Below are 26044 nucleotides of genomic sequence, written 5' to 3' on the forward strand. Positions count from 1 at the left end.
GAGTGATTGAGCACTCTGACAGCCCTTGAGTTAGCCCAGTGGTGCTGGTAAAAAAAAAACCTCACTCACAAAATGAGAAAAAGGATGTGAGGTTCTGTGTAGATTATAGAGGGCTCAAGACAGTCACTAAGACTGATGATCACCCTATACCAAGGGCAGATGAGCTAATAGATACACTGGCATCTGCCAAGTATCTAAGCATCTTTCACTTGACTGCAGGGTATTGGTAGATCAAATTATCACAGAATGCAAAACCTAAAACTGCTTTTTCAACCATTGGAGGGCATTATCAGTTTACAGTTATGCCCTTTGCTTTGAAGAATGCACCCGCCACTTGTCAGAGGTTAGTGAATACAGTCCTCCAAGGTCTGGAAGCCTTTAGTGCAGCATATCTAGATGATATTACTGTCTTTAGCTCCACCTGGGATGACCACTTGGTCCTCCTATGGAACATTTTAGAGGCTCTGCAAAAGGCAGGCCTTACTATCAAGGGTTCAAAGTGCCAGATAGGGCAGAGGAAGGTGGTTTATCTTGGACACCTATTCGGTGGATAGCAGATTCAGCCACCACAGGGGAAGATCCAGACTTTTTTAGATTGGACTCCCCCTACAACACAGACCCCGGTCAGAGCCTTTCTAGGCCTCACTGGGTATTACAGGAGGTTCATTAAGAACTATGGCTCCATTGTTGCCCCTCTTAATGACCTCACCTCTAAGAAGATGCCTAAAAATGTATTTTGGACAGCTAGCTGTCAAAAAGCTTTGGAGGAACTAAAACAGGCCATGTGCTCTGCACCTGTCCTAAAAAGCCCAAACTACTCCAAGAAGTTCATAGTTCAGACTGATGTTTCAGAGGTAGGGGTTGGGGCAGTTCTTCCACAGCTTAATACAGAGGGCCAGGACCAACCAGTTTCTTTTATCAGCAGAAGGTTGACCCCCAGAGAAAAGCGGTGGTCAGCCATAGAGAGGGAGGCCTTTGCTGTGGTCTGGGCCATGAAGAAGTTGAGACCATACCTCTTTGGTACTCACTTCATTGTTCAAATAGACCACAAACATCTCTTATGGCTAAAGCAGGTGAAAGGAGAAACCCCAAAATTGTTGAGGTGGTCCATTTTCCTACAGGGGATGGACTTTACAGTGGAACACAGACCTGGGAGTAACCACTCCGATGCAGATGGACTCTCCAGATATTTCCACTTAGACAATGAAGACTCATCTGGGCAAGGTTAGCCTTATTGTCCCTCATTTGGGGGGCAGGGGTATTGTGTAGGAAAGTACCCTCTTCCTTGGCACGGTTACCCCCATTATTGCCTCTTGTCAGTGTGCTTGACTGTGTCTACTGGGATCCTGCTAATCAGGACCCCAGTAATAATGCTCTCTCCCTTCAAAATGGTTGTTTGATACTGTTAGCACAGTATTTCATCCACAATTGGCATACTGGTGCCCCCTTATAAGTCCCTAGTATATGGTACATAGATACCCAGGGCATTGGGGTTCCAGGGGATCCCTATGGGCTGCAGCATATATTTTGCCAACCTATAGGGAGCCCATGCAAAAGTTTCTGCAGGACTGCCATTGCAGCCTGTGTGAAAGGGTGCATGCACCCTTTCACTGCCATTTACACCGCACCAGGTCACTTATACGACACCCCTATAGCAGGCCCTCCAGCCCTGAGGTCAGGGTCCAAAGTACCTGTGTTTGAGGGCACCCCTACACTAGCTGAGGTGCTCCCACGAGCTCCAGCACCATTTTCTCGGACTCTGTGAGTGTGGGGATGCCATTTTATGAGTGTACTGGACCTAGGTCACTACCTATGTACAGCTACATAATGGGAACTCCGAACATAGGCATGTTTGGTATCAAACATGTAGGAATCATACCCCAATGCTTTTGCAAGCATTGGTTGTATGATCCCATGCACTCTGGGAGCTCCTTAGATGACCCCCAGTACAGCCATTTCAGCCTTCTGAGGCTTTTCAGGCAGCCCCAGCTGTTTCCACTTCACAGACAGGTTTTTGCCCTCCTGTTGCTTGAAAAGCACGAACCCAAGAAGGCAGAACAAAGGATTTCCTTTGGGAGACGGGTGTTGCACCCTCTCCCTTCGGAAATACGTGTTACAGGCTTGGAAGCGGTAGCCTCCCCAAGCCACTGGAAATGCTTTGAAGGGCACATTTGGTGCCCTCCTTGCATAATGCAGTCTACACCAGTTCAGGGACCCCCAGTCCCTGCTCCAGCGTGAAACTGGACAAAGGAAAGGGGATTGACCACTACCCTGTTCATCACCACCCCAGGGGACGTGCTCAGAGCTCCTCCAGACGGTCCCTGGGTTTTGCCATCTTGAATTCAAGGTTGGCAGGGAACTCTGGAAGCATCTGAGTGGCCAGTGTCAGCAGGCGACGTCAGAGCCCTCCCCTGATAGGTGCTCACCTAGTTAGCTGACCAATCCCGCTTTCAGGGCTATTTAGTGTCTCTCGTTTGGGTGGTTCTTCATAGTCGAATTGCAAGACTCTAGCAGGAATCTTCTACATCCTCCACTTCAACTTCTCACTGAAGAAACTGCATCTGGACCCTCCAGGAACTCTACAAACTGCAACAAAGAAGCAAGACGCCTTCTGCAACATTGTATCCTCATCTCCTGCCAGCAACTGCAACTGTTTCCCAGTCGTGCATCCTCTGAGGTTGCCTGTCTTCAGCCTGCAGCAGAAGGGCAAATGAATCTCCCTTGGGGTGAAGGAGTCACTCACCTGCTTCAGCAGGCACCTACTACAACAATGACCAGTTGCGTGGATCCCCTCTCCTGCTGAGCTGCCTGGATCCTGCACCACGGGTGGTGGACTGAAGTGGTCCTGACGGTCCTCATGACCAACTGTCCAACTTTTGTGTAGGTAAGTATCCCCTTGCACTGCGTGTTTTGCAGTTGCCAAGGCTTGTTGGCATCGTTCCACGAAGTTTGTCATGCAACTTGCAGCTCCGGCCTCCAGCACTCTATCCTGCAATGCACAGCTTCCTGAGTGGTTCTCCGGAGGCGTGGGAGCCTTTGTCATTGTGCTATGTGGGCCTCTTTTGCACCTTTCTTGTCCCTGTGCTGTGGGACTCCTGTGCATGTTGCTGGGGCTTCTGTGGTCTCTCTGAGTCGCTGAGAGCCCTCTGTGACTTCGTCTCCTGTGTAGAGTCCACCTGGGCCATTTTCTGCGAACCACAAGCTTTGCGTGTGCCAAGGCTTGTTGGTGAACTCCAATGACGCACACCAGACTGCAATCCTCCATCCAGCGTGGGACATCATTTACACCAACCAGGAACCAGACTCCGTCTTCTTGGGTGCAGTAGCGACTATTCTTCCTTACCGGTGGTTCCTCTTTTGCACCTTCAACCAGGTTAGTAGGGGCTCCTTTTCCTCCTGGACTCTTCTGTGCTTCTTGGACTTGGACCCCTTCTTCCACAGGTTCTCAGGTCCAGGAAACCACTGTTGTTGACTTGCAGTCTCATCTGATTCTTACATAATACTTCTTTTCGTTTCTGTGTGTGTTCTGGGAAAGTTACTGTGTTTTACTCCTGCTTTCCTGGGCACTGGGCTGGGTTCTAATACTTACCATTGGGGTTTTCTAGTACTTCCAGCTCCCCGCTACACACTACACTTGCCTAGGTGGGAAACCGACATTCGCATTCCACTTTCTTAGTATATGGCTTGTGTTCCTCCGAGGCCCATTTCTAACTCTTGTGATTTTCACCAATTGCTCTGTTTTCTAACAGTTTTTATGCCTGTTTCTGCATACTACTGTATATTATTTGTGATTACTTACCTTCTAAGGGACTATAGTCCCTCTGGTATTTTTGGTATTTGTGTCACCAAAATAAAGTACCTTTATTTTCATAACACTGAGTATTTTCTTTCATGTGTGTGAGTACTGTGTGACTACAGTGGTATTGCATGAGCTTTGCATGTCTCCTAAATAAGCCTTGGCTGCTCATCCATAGCTATCTCTAGAGAGCATGGCTTTTAGACACTGCCTACACTACACTAATACGGGATAACTGGACCTGGTATAAGGTGTAAGTTCCATATGTACCCACTACAAACCAGGACAGCTTCCAACACATCACAATTCATGTTTACTACAATACAATACGTTTTCTTGAATGTATGGCTCCCCACATAGAAAGTGCAGTGCTAAAGTCAATTAGGGGATTTTCAAGCGCAAGTTTATAATGTAAGGCTAATTTAAGACCGGTAATATTATGAGCAAGGAAGACTGGCTTCAAGTAGGCTCTTCTCAACCCCTCATAGAAGCCACAAAATAAAAGAAAGTGCTTTATGCTTTCCATTGATGCGCCATCACAAGACAAGGGGTCATGACCATCAGTCATTTTTTCATTTCAGGGAAGGCAACTAAATATCGTACAGTGCCCAACCACGCCTGATTAAAACATATTTATGCTAAATGTTGGTCACCCACCCCAAAAAAACTTGACATCCTTCTTTATAACCATTTGAGAAATATGATGCAACTGTACGTTTCCTAGCTTCTTCACACATCCTGCATTCTTGTCGGTATTTTAAAAAGGAGGTCTTAATTGTGCTCTTCTGCAAGCAAACGCTTTTTAGTGAATCCTGCTTAACTGATTTATTAAACAGTTAAATAAATGATTCATTTATATATGAAAGCCATGGAATTCTAAAAGCATGATCTAGTAACAATGGAGTCTAAAATAGTGGATTTAGTAAATTCAGTTTCATTTTTTCCCCAAATAGACTGCCAGAGCAGAAAGAGTTTCAGCAGAAGTAAGTTTTCCAAAAAAACCACAGCCCAAACTCTTTATGTACTATGAAAGATGATGCAGAAGCAGTGTACATTACAAGCAGCTGAGCAAAGAGGTCTCTTCTGTTTGAAGAAGGTAGCTAGGACCAAAACCCCACAAACACCACCAATGGTTAAAGTAGACAACCTTCTCATCTCATATATTTCCACCATTTCCCTAACTGGTCATGCACCAGTTTTTTGTACCAACTTAAAAACTCCCTCGCACATCTGATTTAACCTCAGGTGATGATTTTAAACGTGTTGTGACCAAGATCCGTTATTACTAAATAGAATCCCTAAATAATAGAAGGAGTTAATATTCACAATTGGTGAACTTCCAATGAAGAATGTCCTAACCTTTTGCCCTTTCTATCCACAGACCTTCATATAGATTTTTGTTTTACTAATCTTCATTTTCTTGACCTCCATAAAATCTCAGAAGGCATCTATCCATCTCTGTAGACCGAGTGGCATCCTTGATAACAGCACAGGAGTGTCAGCATATAATAAAACAGGGACCGGACAACCAGCAATGATAAGTGTGTCAGTTTTCAGAGTCCGAAGGGCACCATCTACTCCATTAATAAAAAGTGAAAACAGAAATGGGGTCAATACACAACCCTGCCTGATTCCCCTCTTATTCTTAAACCAGAGTGAACATTCCCCATTCGGGCCGAATCGCACCATTGAAGACAGGTTGTGATATAATTGTGCAAGGAAACCAACTATATGCCTCAGGACTCCTAGGGATATCAAAGTGGAGCATAGAATCAAATGATCTACCAAATCAAAGTCACTGCTTAAATCAGAAACGCATATATGAAGGGAACCATCCTTGGCTTTAGTGTACTTCCCTATAAGCAATTCGAGATTGATGCATTGCTCTAACGTCCCCAGACCTCTCCTGTTCCCAAATTGCATCTCTGTTAAAACAGAATTTCCTGCAGACCACTCTTCCAGTCTGTGCATTAATTTAGCTGAGGAGTCCAGGAGCGAAATGGGGCAATAGCATTTGGAGTCAGATTTCTTTCTTTCCATTTTTAAAAATAAAGATCAAGGGCCATATTTATACTTTTTGACGCACAACTGCGCCAACGCAGTTGTGCGTCAAACATTTTAACGCCGGCTAACGCCATTCCAAAGCGCCATGCGGGTGCCTTATTTATGGAATGATGTTAGCCGGCGCAGCTGACTGGTGTGCGTCAAAAAAAAAGACTCACACCAGGCAGCGCCGGCGTAGGGGAAAATGGAGCTTGGCCGTCAAAAAATGGGGCAAGTCAGGTCTGAGGCAAAATTCTTGCCTCAACCCGATTTGCGCCATTTTTTTTTGACGCCCAAACCCATTGACATGACTCCTGTCTTAGCAAAGACAGGAGTCATGCCCCCTTGCCCAATGGCCATGCCCAGGGGACTTATGTCCCCTGGGCATGGGCATAGTGGCATGTAGGGGGGCACAAATCAGGCCCCCCTATGCCATAAAAAAAAACGAAAAAAATACTTACCTGAACTTACCTTAAGTTCCCTGGGGTGGGCCCCTCCATCCTTGGGCGTCCTCCTGGGGTGTGCAAGGGGGGCAGGGGGTGTCCCTGGGGGCATGGGAGGGCACCTCTGGGCTCCTTCCGAGCCCACAGGTCCCTTAACGCCTGCCCTGAGCAGGCGTTAAAAAATGACGCAAAAGCGGCTGGACGTCATTTTTTACGGCCCGCCCACTTCCGTGCGTCATTTTTGCACGGGAGTTTAAATAAGGCGCACATGCCTTAGAGTCATTTCTTAGAAGGGAACGCCTACCTTGCATATAATTAACGCAAGGTAGGTGTTCACGCTAAAAAATGACGCAAACTCCAAGATCTTTGGCGCTAGACGGGTCTAACGGCAAAGTATAAATATGGAGTTAGCTTTGAGTCGGATTTGCGTTAAAAAAACGACGCAAGTCTGGCGCAAACAGAGTATAAATATGCCCGCAAGATTGATACGGCCCGGGGGGGAGGGGAATTTTGCCCTCAGCAACTGCATTGAGCGCCCTAGTCAGAACGGGGCCCCATAACTTGCTTAAGGCTTTAAAAGCATCAACAAGTGCCCCATCTGGGCCTGGCACATTCCCTCCTGCGCTCGTATTTATAGCAAGGAAGACCTCCTCCAGAGTAATAAACAATGGTGATTGGATTTTAAGCAATTCTCCCCTTCCTTTATCTGGTGTTACTTCCATCATATGGGAGTCACAAATGCCTGAGAAATGACTAACCCCTGCATTGCACAGAACAAATGAATTAAGTTTGGGCAATGTATTGTCCTTCAAAAAGGGAGCATTTACCATACACCAGAACAATGTCAGATCCTTCAACTCAAAAGCTTTGGCCAGGTTAAACCAGGCCTCTTCCTGCAAAACCCTCTTCCTAGCTGCTAGTACATGCTTATAATTCTTACGCAGGTCCCTAGAAACTGAACAATTCCTAGGGGAACCCTCAAGGGCTTCCCCTAATAGTTTGGATGCCTGGGTAAAGGAGCGGTCAAACCAACCCCATTTCACTGTATTACCTGGTCATTAAAGTTGTGTAAATAGTCAACTAAGTGACCTGATGATCCATTCAAAAGCATTCAATAACCTATCATGAACCACCTCCTTACCAAGACAATACCTAAACTCTTCCAGGTTGGATGTTATCAGCTCCTGCATAACTGTTCCTGGGATAATTCCTGTCCATTTAATCCTAACACTATTAGGCCTGACTGGAATACCATTTGTAACACATGCAGGTCCTTTCAGTACATGAACCTGAATTATCAAAGAGACTACTAAAAGATTACAATCACCCACCACTGTCGGAAAAATATTAGTGGAATTAACCAGATTCCTGGTAGAGCAGGAGATAAATGCATGATCAATAGTGGTATGCGCATCCCTCCAATGAATAAGGGGATAGGATTGCTGATATCTACACTGCTGCTTTCTGAAAGTATAAGATCATACTTAAAAATGAAAGAGTTCAAAGCTTTCCCATATTCATTATGACAAAAGTGCAGGATCCCAATCTCCTCAGCATTCGTAATGCCAAACACCTGTCTCACGGAGAGGGAACATTTCTGAATATTAAAGTTGCCTACCTAGAAAACAACATATTCAGAATGGACAATCCATAAGCGTGCCTCCATCCCAGCATCTAATTCAAACACAACATCTCTCTGTGTGTAATCAAAGACGTTAATATAATAGTTGACCATGATCAAATCAGGCCCATATTTAGGTGGTAATCAAAGGAGTAGGGCAAAAGATGACACAGGCATCTCTTCCTGGTAGTAACCAGTAACAAGTTAGAAACTAAAATGTGCAAACCCTTTTTGGCCCACCTTGCTGGGGATAGAATTGCACCTAGGAAAAAAGAGGTTAAAACTTTCAATATAAATTTGGGCAAAACACCATTTAAGGAAAGTGGCACAGCAGCCAGTGCAGCTGCAGTTTCCTTGAACTCCTTAGCGCCCCCCTTCTGCCACGATGTGTGTGCCGTATTCGAAATACTGCACATCATGGCACAGCGTAGGGGGTAATACCATCATGTTATGTGGCACTAATGATGTACTCTGCAGGAGAAATGCCAAAATGTTCGCGCTACTCCTGCAGAGCACATAGGGGCCCATTCTAAATAATGGTATGCCCCCTTTTAATGCCTGCTTTGAGCAGGCATTAGGAGTGCCGAAAACAAATGCTGCAATGAAATCTCATAGATTTTCTTGAGCCATTTTTTCAGCCTCCCTGATGGGGGAATGCCCCCCTTGCATACATTATGCCTGGCGCAGGCATAAAATGGCGCAAGGGTTTACAAAGTGGCGCAATGTGGTTTCCACTTCTTTAATGGTTCATTTTGATTATCATAACGTATTTGTTTCCAACACACTTCAGAGATAAAAACAAATGTGCTTCATTAGTATGTTTGTAATTCTGCTATATTTTGGAATACTTATACAGTTCATTTAAATACTGCTGTGTGCTAGTAAAAAGATATTTCCTACCTCCAGTATACAGCAAGATTGTCCCATAAATCCTCTCAGTTTCTAAGTCAGAGAAAGAAAAGTAAACAAGCGTCCTTGGAAGGCAGCGCCTGATATTTGACCTCGCTTTTGGAATGCCAGCAAATATGATGAGATAAGAACAAGGTTTAAAGGCCTATTAACAGAAAGCAAGTTTGTTGAAGGATACAGAAAACACTGTTTAGGCAACCAAAGGGGCAAATTAAACCTGGAGAGCTTAAAGCAAATAAAATCAGAAAATGGAAAACCAGAAAGTGTGAGTTACAAACCACACAGCCAATGGTAATCAACTTGAGGAATACATTTTTAGGTCAACTTTCTGAAAGTTCACAAGATGTCTTTAGCAAACCACACAGCTGTCTGGTAGACTGCAACCTAAAAAGAACGTGATAAAGACTACCTACGAAAGCAACCCCAGCAAGAGCAGCAGCATGATGATGGAGGAGATTTAGAAGAGCTGTTGCGAGGATTGTGGCATATGACAAATTCCTGCTTATTCTCTTAAAAGAGAGTTTGGAGTTTACTTTTTTTCTCAAGCAGAAAACTTAGAGGATTTTCTGTAGTGAGTTATACAATAATTGTGCTGTGTACAGTGGGTGGGAGAGCCTTTAAAATGTCATTTTCCCCTAGCACACATTTACATACGTGTAATGGACAGTACATTTTTTTCAAACTATATCAGCAATTAGAAAAGCACAAATCAAGCACATTTTTTGTAACTGTGAAGGGTGAAGGAAGCAAACCTTTTAATACGATGAAAACAAATCAATGCGCCTATTGAAGCACAAATGAAATATTTGGTGAAACCTGTGTTCCAGGCATTATAGTTGGCTCACAATAGGTCTATCATTAAAAGTTAGTGGCCATTACAATGGAAAATGTGCTGTAACTGACAGCTCACTATCACACTGCTACTCAAGAGGCCTTTTCCGACATTCCCAGCTGGCCAGTTCCAGCTGAACTGACCTAGACCTTGCTTCTGGCTTTTGCTGGAGTGCGTCTTGACCCCCAAGTGCTATGTCCAAAGTTCTCGACCTTTGAATGGTGCTAAAATGTACTCCTACTATAGTGGACATTGAACAGCCTGTCAAACTGATCTGGCAAAGGTGCATTGCCTCTGGGCCAAAGATTCAGTTTGCTTCCACTAGTTTCATCTATGCAGCAACAAATCAGATTTACTAGGACATTGCGGAAAAGGTATTCAACCTTGTGGAGCCCTCCTCAGCTACAGCTTGAAGCTCTGCCCTGCTGGAAGAATCTGAGCACCCAAAAACTTACCAAAGATAGACATCTTCGGCGGGAGAAGGCTCAAAAAGGATCTGGACAGTGAAGGACATTTTCTGGACTCAAAACTAACATTTCTCCCACTTGGAGCTCCCCTGTCAAAAGTCAATGGCTTTGCCATAACCTTGAACAGGGCAATCTAATAATGTGGAGTGTTCTTTGGCCACAGGTTGCTGCAGAGCAGAGACTAAGGGGCTTATTTACAAGCCCTATGTGCCATCGGTGCATTACTTTGTGATGCATCGACAGCACATAGTGCAGGTCCATATCTACAAGGCCACGCAAAGTGGCTTTTCATGGCTTTGTAGATATGGTGTAAGACAATGCAGTGAAAGTAACTGCCTTGCCTTACACTGTGTCAGGGAGGAATTCCAAGGGTGTTGCAGTCAGTTTTCTAACGCAACACCCATGGGTTTTGATGCTTTCCCAGATTTACAAGAATCTATAAACCTGGGAATGCATCAAAATTGTATGCCTCCACAGGGAAGGTGCATCGAGGAGAAATATTGTAATTCATGGATTGAAGAGACACCTTCCTGCACAGCAACAATCCTGTCTGCATCAAAGGCACCTTTTCACCATGGTGCTAGGGTGCCTACATCAGCACCAGGCAACCCTAGTGTGGCAGTGCAGGGAGAGAAGACAGAAATGTGCTGTAGCTTGTAGATATGGTGCATATCTGCCCTTTAATTGTGGTGCAGGGCAGCTATGCTGTGCCCTGCGCCACAGGCCTTGTAAATAAGGCCCTAAGTTGCAAGTTAAATCTCTTCACTGGAATGATATGCGTTCACATTTCTTTATTGAGATTTCAAAAGAAACTGGGGGTACAATGGGAGGGCAAGGACACAAACGAAGCATGACAGAGCAAAGATAAAATTACATTTGAATCATTGCGCACCAACAGCAGGGGGAGGCTGCTTCACATAGCTCCAAAAAGAGGCTTGAGTCATACACTAAAAGCCTCAATGCCCGTTCTTGAACCCCCAAGCAGTACAATCTACCAGTAGGAGAAAGATTGCTTTGAGGAGCAATGGGGGCAGGGTGCGGCCCGGGGGGAGGAAAACCTCAGTACGGTCCTGCAGGTTATGAATGACACATTCGTGTGAAGTGGCTAGGAACATTGATAGCCACTCTTCATGGGTTGGGGGCACTGGGGAATGCCAGTGGTGAACTATGCACATTTTTGCTGTCGTGAGGGCCGTATGTAAGAGGCAACACTGTGGGAGTGAAAGGTCTGTGTGTTCACCAGGGTCATGCAAGAAAATCAGGTACGGCAAAGAGGGGACCTGTTCGGCAGGGTCTCCATGAGAATGGACCCCACTGCATCCCAGAAGAGCCGTATCGAGGGACAGTCAGAAAGGATGTGTAATAGGTTGCACCTGGGCACAGGGCAACACCAGCAATTTGCATCAGGCAGAAGGCCCACCGCATGCAGTTTAGCCTGTGTCCAATGTCAATCATGCAGTGTCTTGAAAAGGCAGAATTTCAATTGTGCCTCTCCCACCACACGGTCGAACCCCTCCAAGAGTTCAGCCCAATCCTCTTTCTTGAGTCCTTCTGTAGCTGAGCCTGCCATTTGGCAAGGAGGAGAGGGGATGAGGAAAGGTGCCGGGTCAAAAAAACTATAGAATCCAAACATCACCTCACGGAAGAAGCCCCACTTCCTGAGATAGTCTACAACTGGCAAGGACTGTAGGGTCCAGGTGAAGGAGGCTGGTCCTCTATGAAGTGTACAAAATTAGGTACAATTTTTAGGGGGTACAGGCAACCACACGTTGGTTTCCAGAGGCAAAAATCTGATCACCTATTGCTCCAATTTTTGAGGTAGCTGGTCGAGCAGTTAGGCTAATCCAGGAAATGTGCTAAGCATTTGTTGTACTCAGAGTATCAATCATGCATCCACCCACACTCAATGAATAACTCAAGACCAATTTTATAAAAATACTTCATATTTTTTATATAATTTTTAAGACCAAGATGGTTAAGATATGTTAAGGACTTTTTGAGTTATGATTTTCCAAAGTTTTAATAAAGTTAGTCTTTTTGTGCGTAATTACTTACCATAGGAATAAATGGATGGACACCTGTAAAAATGCATATAAAATCATTCAGTTGAGATACCAGTCTCTTCTTTTGCAGGATGGTTGAGGAGGATGGGGGGCACACTGTGCAAGCTGGAGAGGCTCTGGCAGCTCCCGATTCCGGCGGGAGTGGAGCTGGAAAGTCTCTTGGCACAGGAACAGGGCCACTTGGAGGGGCCACCTGGAAAAGGAGGTTGTTTGCAGATTTAAAGGTGGTGGCCAGGGGTTGCCTTGGGCTGTCGAGGTCACAAGGGGTTAGTGACCCAGGACACACAGCTGGTTCTATGATGCAGGGCTCAGGGCGGCCGGATCTTGGAGGCTCTGTGCATTAAAGCCCTTTGGAGCTGGAAGAAAGTCTTCTTCTCGGGGCCTTGCAGGACGATGAGGGTGCTCTGGTGAGAGGTCTGGGGTGTTCCTGAAGTCTCTCAACTGGGGATTCCTTCTGGTTCAGTTTCAGCTCTGCAAGAGCTGTTTTTGCTGTTGTCCGACGTGCACTGACCAGTACCTGGGGTATTGGCACAACTCGGCCATGGGAGGGTGCAGGGCCACCAAGGTTGGCACACTTGTAGGTCTCACCTGGGCTGTTGTTGGTGTGTCGTCAGGTCTTGCTGCAACTGCTGGTTGTGGAGATATTGGCCGGTTGGAGAAGTGACCCTCACCGGTTTGGTGGTTCTTGCTGGTTTCTTTTGCTTCTTTAGTGGTGTTTCCACTCAGGAGGGAGATCTTGGGCTATTTGCGAAGCTTGGAGGTCCTCTTCAACTTTTGAGGTTGGTCCAGTGGTCAGCTTCTCCGCAGCGGCAATTGTCGGGACTCTGGTGCAGCAAACAGGGTTCTTGGAGCCTTTTCTGGTGCAGCAGGTCCTCTGTTCTCGTTCTGTCTGGTTCTTTGGTGCTGTCTTCTTTTCTTCCTGATGAATCTTATTTCTTGGTCTAGGGGAGCCTACTAAATACTGAATTTAATGGGAGTTTTAGGGGGAACCTGGTAGTGTCCTGTGGGAAGGGTCACTACCCTAAACCTCACTGGCTATTTTCCTACCATCCAAAATGGAGGAAAATAAAGAGGAGGGTACACTTAGCCTGCAAGCCCCTAGGGTTGGTGCATGCTCAGTCAGATGCCTCCTGCTACCCTTTGTGTGGTTTCCCACCTTTGCTCCCACCAAAGGTGGGGATTTGCAAAGGGGGAAGCCATCTGCAGGCCTGGGGGCTCGAGTTTCAAGGGCAGTAGCCCTTTAAAGCTCAGCGCCAGAGGAATGCACATTCCCGAGAGAGGGGGTGTTAGCTCCTCCACCCGGGAAGTGCATTGTTTCATAAAGCAGATTGACAGGGCTCTCCCCCAAGGTTTGTGTATTGGCTGTCTGGAGGTGACATGCTGGATGGAACCAGTCAGCAACCATGCCAGTTAGGTTAGCTTTTGCAGGGGGCACCTCTAAGGTGACTCCTGGGTACATTTAGCGATACATACAATACTGGTACCATTTTGGATTTATCATTCTGAGTTGTTTGATACCACACAACCCAGGGTGCAGAGTGGCCATCATGTAGCTGGGGATCTCGTGCTTGACCAGTGTCCAGTACATGTACTTAAAATGGCTGCTCTGTTCACTCACTATGTCCCAGGTTTGGCAAGTGGGGGCATACTGCTCATGCAACTATTCCCTCCATATAGTATGGTGCACCCTGCCTTATCGCTGAAAGGCATGCCAGTGGAGTGACTTACCCATAACATATACTGTGTAGGGTGGACAGAGCGCACAGGGAGTGTGCCTTGTTGAATTTGTCTTTTTAGGTTTGCCCCAGAACACTCAGCATACAATGGCAGTGCTGGGTGCATCTGGGTGCAGGGCCCTAGAGGGTGGCACAATCAGTGCTTCTGCCCTCAGAGGCCAACCCCTAATATCCGATGCCCTGGGTACATGTGTACCCATTTACTAATGGCTTACAGTGATATTTAAGAGTGTATCAAATTATGCCCAGCATCACAACAGATTTAGGGAAAGAGCTCTGGCCCAGGGAACATGGCTAGCAGGGGCCCTGGGCAGTACAACTTCTCGGACTCATCATCAGGCAAAAAGTGAGTGGCTAACCATGCAAAAAGAGGTCTCCTCTCACACCAAGGATGTGCTCCCAGACGGCAGTTGAGGCAATTACCTAATTGAAAATATCTCCACACATGCCGTGGCAGGAGGTCAAACTCCTCATATGGCTGCTCAAAGGGTTTGAGGGTTCCCCCTCAATGACTTGGCTCAGACTGACATTGCCTGCTGAGTGCCATGGTGCCCAATAGAGAACCTACCCTCCTATATACAGGCTGGTGGTACCCCACAGGGGTGTATGCTCATGAAGGAGGGAATCCACTCCAAGGAGAAGATGGGCTCACCTCCACGATCTCATCATAGCCTGCATGACCAGATTATCAGAGTGTAATGCGGGCACACCCCTGTTGTATAGCTGAGATAGGCCCTCCCAGGTGAACAGCACCGTACGTTCCGTTACAGTCCATTGCGGTGGGTCTGGCACCCCAGGGGTCATATAGGCCAGTTGGCAGAGATGTAGGGCCAAAGCATAGTGTTGAACTGAAGGGAGGCCCAGGCCACCACGCAAGCGATGCACCAGTGGTTTAGTCTTGGCGAGGTAGGGACAAGCCGAGCCCCAGACAAAAGTGTGGATGCATGTATCCACTGAATGAAGCAGGGATAGTGGGGCCAGCAAGGCCATCATGACAAGGACGTAGATTAATGTAGACAGCGTCACCATTCTTATGGCCTGCAGTCTGCCCCACACGGACAGCCCAAGGTACGACCATTTTCCAAAGTTGAGTTTCATGAGAACAATCAGGGGGTCAAGATTGTCTGTGACCATGCAGTCCAGGCCCCGATTAACAAGAATCCCTAGGGACTTGAGATGTTAAGGATTCTAGAGAAAAAATTACCCAGATATTGCTGCAACAGTGGTTAAATGTTAAATGGCCAAAGCCTTGCTTTTGTCTCAGTTTACTTGGCAGCCAGACAGCACTGAAAAGTTGTCAATGATGCCCATCTGAGATTGGTGGATCATGGAGGGGATCCACTTGCAGAGGTGGGCAACTAGGACACCCACAAGTATCTTGATGTCCCAATTGAGGTGAGAGAGGGGCCTGTTGCTATTACACAGTAGGGGGGCGCTCCCTGATTTGGAAAAAGAGCATTATCACCGCTCTATTGGAGATAGCACTGAGGGAGCCCACCTGATCCGCCTTGCAGAAGGTGTCATAGAGGGAATCGACAATGTCTCTGTCCACCCACTTGTAAAATTCCATGGGGATGCAATCCTCCCTGGGCCCTTATGGTAGCGGAGGTCAAAGATGTCCTGCACAATCTCAGTTTTGCTGCTCTCCCCAGCAAGCAGTTCCCTACCAGACTCACTGGCCACTCTATACCCCATTCTGGGGCATAGAGTGGCCAGTAGAAACCCACAAAGGTGGTGATGATATCTTGCTGGCGCATTGTCTGTAGACTGTGTAGTAGGAAATACAACTGCTGGCAGAGTTGAGCCACAAGAAGACATCCTGCATTCTCACCCTGTTCATAGTGGCGGCCTTCGAGCATCTGAAGAGCATATTCAGCATTGGAGGGGAACAGTGAGTTGGAAGAGAAGGGTGTGGTGTAAAGATGTGTGTGGGTCACTATCTCACCCTCCAGGTCCCGGGTGCGCCACTTTATGAATGCTGGCCAGGGCTGCATCCCTCATGAGTTAGACCCAGATGGTTGCCTTCGCAGATGCCCACAGTACTCTGTGGGAGGACACCAACCCCTTGTTTTTCTCCAGGTACATGGAGACGTGCGACCCGAGCTGAGCCTTACCGTGGGCCAAGCGATAGTGGGACACATTCTGGTGCCACAGCTTCCAGCCTGGCAAAAACACGGCCAAGGTCCAAGGAAAACAGAACAAGGGAGTGGTTGGAGAGTGTCAACTCCAGTATCTGGGAGCCTCAGGTAAGAGCCACTACATGGTGGAAAAGGAGGAAGTAGTCCAGCCTGTATTAAGTGCCATGCACAGGGGCTAAAAAGTTATTTCCCTGGTCTTCCTGGTGCTCAAGGCACCAATGGTCCACAAGACCATGATCAGCGAGTAAGTCCACCAGAATGGCCCTAGATACGTCCAGGGGATCAGTGCAGTTCAGCACAGAATCTCATGCCTGGTTCCAGTCCCCACCAGTAAGAAGTGAGAGGCCCCAATTTCAATGAGAAGATGGTTGAGCTGGAGCATAAAAGGGCACTTAATACCTGTGGGGGCAAACACCAATCCCACGCAGACCGTCCACTCTCCAATCTTCAGTTTGGCGAAAACATAGCGACCAGACGGGTCCGACCAGGTCTTAAGGAAGGTGGTGGGAAGGGACCTGCGGATAAGGATTGTTACTCCACATTTCCTGGTGGGGCTGTGATCCACTGCCTCTGATGGCGTGCATCTGCTATGGAGCAGCCTCCCTACCCAGCCTCAGTGCAGTTTCCTGGACTCCAGATGGGATAGGTGGGTCTCCTGTAGTAGGGCCAAATCCACCTGCTTTCTATGTAACTAGGAGAGGCCCTTCTGATGATTGATGTGGTGCATTAGACCATGGATGCTCCAGGAGACAGCACACAGAGAGGAGAGAAGTCTGAGGTTGGGGGTTGCCATCAGTATGGGTATAAGTTATCACCCAATTAAGGGTAACAGGGTCAGCAGGGGGTGAGTGAGGAATGGGTGGAAAGGAAGAAATAGAGTGAATTGGTAAGGGGGGAAGAAGGGGGAAGTGGGTCATCATGGCGACACAGCAGGCTGAAAGAAGGGGGAGTGAGACCGGCTAGGGAAGTATTCTGGCACTGAGCTGAGGGTGCTTCCCTGTATGGGCTGGAGACTGAATTGTGGGTCTAGGATTGAGGCACCAGCGCACCAGAACCCATAAGGGGGAAGGGCAGGGAAGATAGTTGCTGAGGAGAAGTCAGGACAAGAGAAGGCCCGGGGACGGGGTATTTCTGGGTTACTGTAGAGCCAAGCAGGACAAGCCATGGGGGGCTTAGGGGGATGGGGGGTGCCCCAGTGCCAAAAGGGGGTGCAGAGAAAGGAAAGGGGCCTGTGGGAGCCTGACACACAGCAACACCAGCTGGGGGCAAGGCAAGAGCAAAATAAAGCAATATAGGTAGGGAGGGCCAGCATATATCATAGAACATCACAGAACATCTTGTGTATACTATATCATAGACCATTAGGAAGGCATGCATACGCATAGATATGAAAAACATTGCAGCTAAGAGCATGATGAGATGTATTGATATAAAGAGGTGTTAAATGTGCAGGCAAGAGAGCTGTTACATGCCAAAATTATCCAAATGAAAACTTCAAACACTATTCTCAGTCTTCAGATACTTTAGAAGCTCAGGACCTGCCCCCCCACAGCCCACATAAGGAGGCAGTAGTCACAGCAGTGGAGAGTACAGGTCATCCATCGGGGTTAGGAGGCTTCAACGGGGACCAGGATTTGTCCTGGTTCTGGTCATCCGTGATGGCTTCTACAGCCTTGAGGCCATGTTTCTGTTGCCCTGTGGTTTGGCTTGTCTCTCCATGTCTCTGCCTGTTTTGTGGGAACTGTTGGGGTGCCAGACGCCACTGTGCACAGCCACAACAGGCAGGCCAGTGGAGGGATGAGAGGCAGTCTCTGAGTCTGTTGAAGTGAGGCATAGGACATCCGGGTTGTAGAAGTATTTGGACCTGCCGTCTTTCGTGATTCACATCCAGGCAGGTTTGAACAGGTTCAATTTGATGTCCAACTTGCGAGGCCAAGGCCAGAGGGTCAGGAACACCTCCCTTCTGTTCTTGGTCTCCTCATGAGAAATCGGTGTCTATGTAATCTTCATAGTCATACAGGCCGTGAGTCAGTGCCACTGCCAAGAGTTGCTACACCTGTTCGTGATGGAGGAAGCATGCTATAATAGTCTATATGCATCCTGGTGTGGCCTGGTGTGCAGGGCCCTGCTGATGGGCCCGTCAGAGCTCCAATAGAGGGGAAAAGGTGAGTCCAACAAGTGAGGGGAGGAGGCCTTTGAGAAAGTCCTTGACGTCAGCCTCTTCAGCATACTCCGGGAAGCCGAAGATGTGGACATTGTCCCTGCAGCTCCGGTCCTCCAAATCAGTGAGTTTTTCTTCCAATTTTAAATGCTCCTGCTCCTTGTCCAGAATGGTGTTGAGGCAGTCTTCCACATCTGCAAGTCTCTGCTCCACTCCCTTCACTCTATCCTGGAAGCTGGCTATATCGGTGTGGTCAGTGTTCATGCCTTCCAATTGGCGGCTGACTGCCGTGACTTCCTGCAAGATGTGCACCATAGTCGATTCTTGTGTCATACAGGAAGGTACTGTATAGTGATCCATGGCAGGTGAAGTTTCTGGAGCAGCAATAGGATGATACTGTGCGACGACCTCCGAGAAGAGCAGTTGGCGAGAGGTCTTTGCGGAGGACATGCCAGAGGTCATCACTGGGTCAAGTTTTCAGGAAGAGGTGTATCCTAAGCCCCTGGGAGGTGAGGGAGCAGGCAGGCCCCTCGTTTGGGAGCTAACTGCTGTCAGACACCATGGACATGAGGAGCAGCTGGAGATGCAGAGGAGTGACCAAGTTTATGCCTCGTGATAGGAAGGTAGGCCGCCAGGTACCATCTAACCTCACAACGGAATGGCCTGTTAACGGGGGTCCCACTGCCATCACGGTTGGGTCGCGCATGTAAGTCTGCTTACTAACAGCAGGTGGTCCTGGGTCTTTAGGGAGAGTTGTATGGTTCCCAGGTGGTGGGGCAGTGGAAAGGAGACCAAAGGAGTTCACAGACCCCTCATGACTAGAGGCATTTGGTGAAGCAGTTGACAGGGGAGGGCCATGTGGTGTCCAGGATCTGAGGGAGGGGGAAAGCTACATAGAGATGACCAGGACTGCCCCAGTGCAAGAGGACTGCAGGAGTATGAGGTATCCATAGCCAGGGAGCAGGAAAGTTCTGTAAGGGCAGCCTATGGTACAAATGCAACCCATAGCTCTTCTGGGGTGAATGGGGGGGCTTCCCACAGGCGGGAACAGCATCCTTACCATAACGTAGAGAGGGTCAAGTGACCTGCTGTTGCTGCCATTGGGGGGCCGCCCGATGCATGCACTGGTCAGGGGGCAGCCCACATGCCCCAGAAGTGGAGGGTAGACCCTGCTCCTCAGGTGTCCGGTTGTGTGGCAGAGGACTAGGAAGCAAGAACTAAGATGCCATGCAGTGACTGTTGTTTCAAAGGCCCAATGCGGGGGCTATGAGCAAAGTAGCTGGCCACACGCCATACTCAATTTGACCATTTCTGAAGCTACCTAGGCACAACTTGCCTCTGATTTCCCATTTACATGGATCACACAGTGTTTAATCTATTTAGGCCTTCAAAAACATCCTACACCGGACCGTACTGTGGCACATAATTACAACAGCCTCCTGATGACCACATGGACAGACCTCTCCAGGTGGGAGAGCTTCAGCTTTTCCTGGCTGGGTAGCTTGGCGGCAGTCAAGATTACACTCTTACCAAAAATCCTGTACACAATGCAAATGGTGACCCTTCAGCCCCCCTCCATAGATGCTTGATAAGTTTCAGTTCCTCAACTGGGACTTTATTTGGGGGGCAAAAATGGCACTGGTGGATAAGGCGCAGGTATATGTTTCTCAAGCAGAAGGTGTTTTTTACTAAAATGTTACTATCAGGCAGCACAGCTGAGATACATGGTGGGGTGGTCTCAGCCAAGCACCAAAAAACATTGGTGCTTCATTTGCCAGGTGGTGGACTGCATCTCGATCTGGAAGGTGCTATGGCGGCCAAAGCCACACTTGCCTGCGCATGTGTATATCTCCCCAGTGTTGCAGGCAATTGCAGGAGTGTGGGATAAGGTACAACTTTGACTTTGACAGGAACTTTCCACCCCTCTGGTCCGCAGACGCTGATAATAGGAACCCTGGACTTTCCCCCAGTGCAATTCAGCTCTGCATTTGTTGCATGAAAGGATGCCAACTGCAAGTGGGTAGGTGACCTGTTTTATGCGAACAGCCTCATGGACTTCCCACAGATTCAGTCTGCCTTTGGGATCCCCTATACAGCCTGTTGGCAGTACATGGCTGTCTGCCACTAACTGACTAACTGATGCAGCCTTGGCTTTGTCCTCATGCTAGCCAATGCCTCACCCCCTTTGAGAAATGGCTTCTTACTCGCTCTTCTGACAAATGCATCCTTTCAGATATTTATACTTTTATCACCACCCGGTGGAAGTCCTTGAAGTCACCCCCTCGGTGTAGAAGGGAGGGGTAGTGTGTATTATTCATCATACCAATGCCTCTGCCCGTAACACTACCAGTAAAGACATGCTCTTGAAGATCGCCCACTATTGGTATTTCACTCTGGCGAGGACTGCCCGATGGAATGCGAGTAAAGACAGAGCATGGTGGTGTCATTGCGTACAGACAGGCACTCTTACACACTTGCTTTGGCAATACCCCAAACTCAACTAATTTTGGGATGAGGTACTGATTGCAGTGAATGACATGTTTGATACAGACATTCCTGGGCTTCCCAACTATGTTCTACTGGGCCTCCCTTGTCCATTGGCATACCTCTGAAGTCTCCTGGGGGATGGGCAATCACCTCGGCATGCAGAGCCGCTAAGCAGGTCCTTCTCTCCTGATGGGGCATGGATGTCATCCCCACACACCTGGATTGGCTACACAAAGTTTGGGAACTACTGAGAATGAAGGAACTGACTGCCTTGGTGACCCACACCCTACTCCTATTTGAACAGACCTGGGGAAGTTGTATCCATTATCTCTTGTGGAAATTCCAAGAATTACATGCCCATTATATTTGCGGATCCTTTTAACCCACCCAGATCAAGACTCCACCACACCGCCTACCTGTTGGCCTCTCATTTACTTACACTTTCCGGGTAATACTGCTTTGAGATTGGTGTCTTATTCCCCCCTCTCCACAGGCGTTCCTGGTACCACCCACCCCTCCTCCCCCTTTATTGTGAATTCAGCTTGTTACTACTCTTTGCCAATAGGTAACTGATGTTGATTTCCCCACCGGCTGGTGGATGTATGTGGGCTGCTGTTGTATTCTTGTTGTTTTAGTGGTACTAATAAAAACAGACCGCAAACCTAAAATAACAGTGAACCCATACAATGGAGGTGTGCTGTGCTTTGGGTGTTATTGTTTCAGATTTCCTTGTGTTGTATTATTGTAGTCTGTCGCTATTGTAAAGTGCAGTCATGTTGCTGGGTTGTTTTATTGTCATGTTGTATTGCATTGTTTTGAGGTTAATTGTTACATTATGCCATGTTGTTGAATTATTGTTTAGCTGCTGTTGTGGTAGTTCCCTTACATGTTTTATAAAACTATATTGGTTTGTTGTGTTCAGAAACAGTTGTTTTGTTATGTGTGTTTATTGAACTTTGTAGTTATTTTGGTGTCATTATGTCATTATTTTATGTGCTGTATGCAGTTATTAGATGTGTTGCATTGTATTTTAATGTTGCCTTTGTGTTAGGTTGTACTGTATTTTGTTTTGCTGTGTCTTTTTGTATATTGCTTGTAAAGAACTGCATTTTGTGAACTGATAGTGTGTGGTATTAAGCTCCATAAATTTGTTTTTGTGTTGAATTATAGTGTCATGTTATTGATATGGCTAGTTTTCCATTTATTACATTCAATATGCTGCGATTATTGTCCTACAATTTATTTTGAGGTATTTTTTGTATTGTGTCACGTCATTGCATTGTTGTTTTGCTTTGTTCATTTGTTCTGTTTGCTTGAAGTTCTTTTGCAGACTTGTTGCTAAGTTACCATTGAAATGAATTAATTTCAGATAAATATCAATGACTAAGAATCAATTACCACTGATAAAGGTGGTAAAATACCACTGCAATGAGTCTTCAGCTTCATATGACTCCAGTCCACATTACCAGGTCCAACCCCCCGTTATATAATATGGCTCAATAAGGTTTCTCTCATCCCAGAATTAGGAAATTAGGAAACATTAAAAATGCAAATTATGAAAAACAAATAAAAATGTCAAATGATGACAGAAGCATACTAGTCACAGCGCACTTTAAGCGTATGGAAACCTTATACTTTTTTAAAATATTGAACATAGTTTCATTTCACACATATTATAATCACAAGCATACGCACAAATAATTTAACATCTGCAAAAAAAGAGCATGCAAAATTTTAAAATAATTCTCACTTATTTTATTCCGTAGTATTGAATCAACAGGTTTGATAAAATTATTTTTTATTACTTGTATAATTTGTCAATGGATTGCATTGCCATTTATTGCCATTTATTAACTTTTATTATGTATTTATTTAAAAGGTGTTTCTGCAGACATGTTGCTCTTTATTAGAGCATTCTAATACCAAAAAAGACACTGCCCATGGTGTGATATAAATATAAAAACTAAAATGAAGGAAATAATTGGATTAGTCTCCCCGTGACAGTTCCTGTCCCGTCACTGTCCCAGTTGCACATGGGATAACGATGCTTGAAGTGGCGGTCTTTTCCTTCTTCAGCGGTGCATGCCCTGTTCAGCGGTGCTTTGCCATGGTGGTCTCCGGACTGTTCAGCGGTGCTTTGCCATGTCGGTCTCTGGACTGTTCAGCGGTGCTTTGCCATGGCGGTCTCTGGACTGTGGTCGTAGGGGTTTGTGGGTGATGTGGGTGTGTGTTTTATATTGTAATGGGTGTGTGGGAGTGGTGTGTGTATGTGTATCAGGTGTGTGTATTTGGAATTGTCCAATGTGGCGGTGTTTTGTAGAAGTGTGTGTATTTTGAGCGCGGCGGTATGTACCGCCAATGGCATACCGCGGTTGGATGACCGCCGCGCGAACTCATGGGTAGTGATAGCATGGGCGTGTTTCTGTTGGCGTGCAGGTGGAGGATATTATTTTCGCCAGTTTAACACTGACCTTTGGTGTGGCGGACTTGAGTGGGTGTCTGAATTTCGGCGGATTCCGAGATGTGTGTCATAATAGCTGTGGCTAATTCTGCGGCCGCGGCGGTGTATTGGCGGTCTTCTGCATGGCGGTAAGCGCCATTTACCGCCGATGTTGTAATGAGGGCCCAAGGGCCCGATGTAAAAAGCAGTTTTACGGTTACAAAAGGCGAACTTCGGCGTTTGCAAATGCAAAATGGGCTTGTACAATGTACCATCGCGATTTTGCGAGTCGATATCCTGTACTGACTCTCAAAATAGGGATTGCGGCTTGGAATTAGGAAGACATTACAAGGGTGTCCCTTCCTAATTGCAATGCCCAGGCCATGTACGATTGTTTTGTGACTGTGAATGCGGTCACAAAACAATTGTAGTTAACACCAATTTCAAATTGGTGCTAACCCATTCGCAAACAGGAAGGGGTCTCCATGGGACCCATTGTCCTTTGTTAATGGTAGTAAAACATTTTTTTTGTTCACTCTGAAAAAATTAAAAGAAAACTTTGTATTTTTATTTTTTAAATGCATCCTGTTTTCCTTTAAAGAACAGAGATAACTTGTGTAACATATTTCTTAAGCTGTGCTTTATCCGGCAATATATGAAACCAACCCGGACAAGGAGATGTACATGAAGACTCTCTTAAGATTGAAACATGGTTAGATGATTGTTAGATCTGTCAACCTTTGGTATAGTCTTGCCCAAACAATTCACCTTCTTCACTCCTGTTTGCTGAACTATGTTTTTGTTGGTCTCAGTACTCTGTGCACTTAAGCACTGCTAACCAGTACCAGTGTGTAGCCGGGATCGCCCGGCTAAGGACACGGGAACTGACGTATCGGCTGAAGCCGATACGTCAGTTCTGCGTCTTCCCGTTGCCGGGGAGACGCGGCCGGAACACGGCCGACAGGGTAACGTTGCCCGGGAAACGACGTGTGTTTCCCGGGTTCAAAAGGTGAAAACAGGAGACGCGAGAGAGACGGGGGAGAGGAAAAACGCGGTAAAAGAAAGGCGAGAGGAGAAAAAAAGAGACGCAGAGAGACCAAGGGGAGAGCAGCGCGAGGAGGAGAAGGACACCAGGAAAGAAGCAGACGAGGAGCTGACAGACAGAGAGGGAAGAGAAGAGCTCCTGAACCTGGAAGCAGGACACCAGCAGGAGGAACACTACCAATCCAGCCACGACCCTGGAGGGTCGTGGCTTAACAAGGTACGGTCCTTTTGGGACAGAAAGAAGGGAAATAGGGGAGAAGGGACTGGGGAGGGGTCATAAAGGAGGGTTGGAAAGGGAGGTAAAAGGAAGGGCACTATAAGTAACTCACCGGGGTCACTTATTTCTACACTAATAATAGAAGTGTGCGCACTAGTCCCTGAACCACTTCCCCACTGGCACCAACCCCCTCCTTTTGTGTGTACCACTTCCCAGTCCAAAAGTAAGAGTATAGGAAAAAGCCTATTACTAAAAACCAATACTTACCTTGGCGTTCTCCCTTCTATTTCCGGCACCATCCTGGACTCCGATGAGCGAGTACGACAGCTGGGTTACCTGTAAAACAAGAAACAAGGATATACCATCACGAACCTGGGAAGCGATACAAAGGAAGAACAAGTGACTAAGAAAGAAGATAAAACTTGTGACTTTGTGCATACTACTCCAAAACCACCCCCCTATCGTAAGGAAAATAAACCACTTACCATCACCTAAATTACGTCTCAGTGGTCTTTATACTGTTCGACCTGCGACAGTGGTGTCAGAAGTGGGATTTAAACCTGTATAGCCCTCGCAGTAATCGAACAGTATAACCATGAGTGAACAACCCTCATTAGAGGATATGATAAAGCAATTGGCCGAGGGCCAACGGCATCTCCAACTGGTGTGGGAGGCCCACCAGCGAGAGGCCAAGGAGGACAGGGAGGCGTTGCAGTCGGCTTTGAAAAGTCAGGCAACTATCCTCGCGAATAATCAACTGGTACATGAGACCGCCATGAAAAAATTGACTGAGACCATTGCTAGTAGTAAAGTACATCCCAATGTCCCAAGTTCCGTGTTACAGAAGTATCAAGACGGAGAAGACCCCAAAGCTTTTTTCACTAATTTTGAGAGAGTGGCGTCCTCCGCCCAATGGCCTGAGGATAGATGGGGTCAGTATGTCGCCCCCTTACTTACAGGGATTCTACAAGCGGCATATCAAGCAGCAAACCCGGGTGGAACCACGCCATATCAGGAGATAAAGACTAGTATTTTGGAACGCGTGGGACATGACACAGAATATTATAGGGTTAAGTTCAGAAAAATCAAATGGGGACCCAATGAAGACCCCCTAACTTTTTATTATCGGGTAAAGGACTTGGCCTTAAAATGGTTGGGGTCTTCCGGAAATAGTAGGGAGGAAGTGATCCAAACAATCGTCCTTGAACAGTATTTAGAGTCCCTGCCTACCTCCACTAAACATTGGATACGTCAACATCCAAAGGTGACTACTGACATGGCAATTGATTTAGCGTGTGCTTATCATTGCTCCACTGATGTAAGAAATATGTCCACCCGACCCAACCTAAAACCAGGACCTCCCATTCCTAGAATTGCATTTAAACCCTTCCCGGAGGAACCAGTACCTCACCGAGTTCCTAACCCTCCCTCGGTAGCAGGACCCCAATGTTACAACTGTGGGGAGTGGGGCCACATCGCCCGAATGTGCCCCAGGAAACAAGATAGTAGTGAGTCAATGGAAATTGGAGTTACTAGGCGACGGGTACTGTGTACCGGAAAAGGTAACCCAAAATGTAAACAGCTTTTGACAGTCAACGGGAAACTCATATGGGCCCTTGTTGACTCAGGATGTAGTCAGTCGGTGGT

Source organism: Pleurodeles waltl, chromosome 7 (assembly GCF_031143425.1).
Source record: "Pleurodeles waltl isolate 20211129_DDA chromosome 7, aPleWal1.hap1.20221129, whole genome shotgun sequence".
Lineage (NCBI taxonomy): Eukaryota > Metazoa > Chordata > Amphibia > Caudata > Salamandridae > Pleurodeles > Pleurodeles waltl.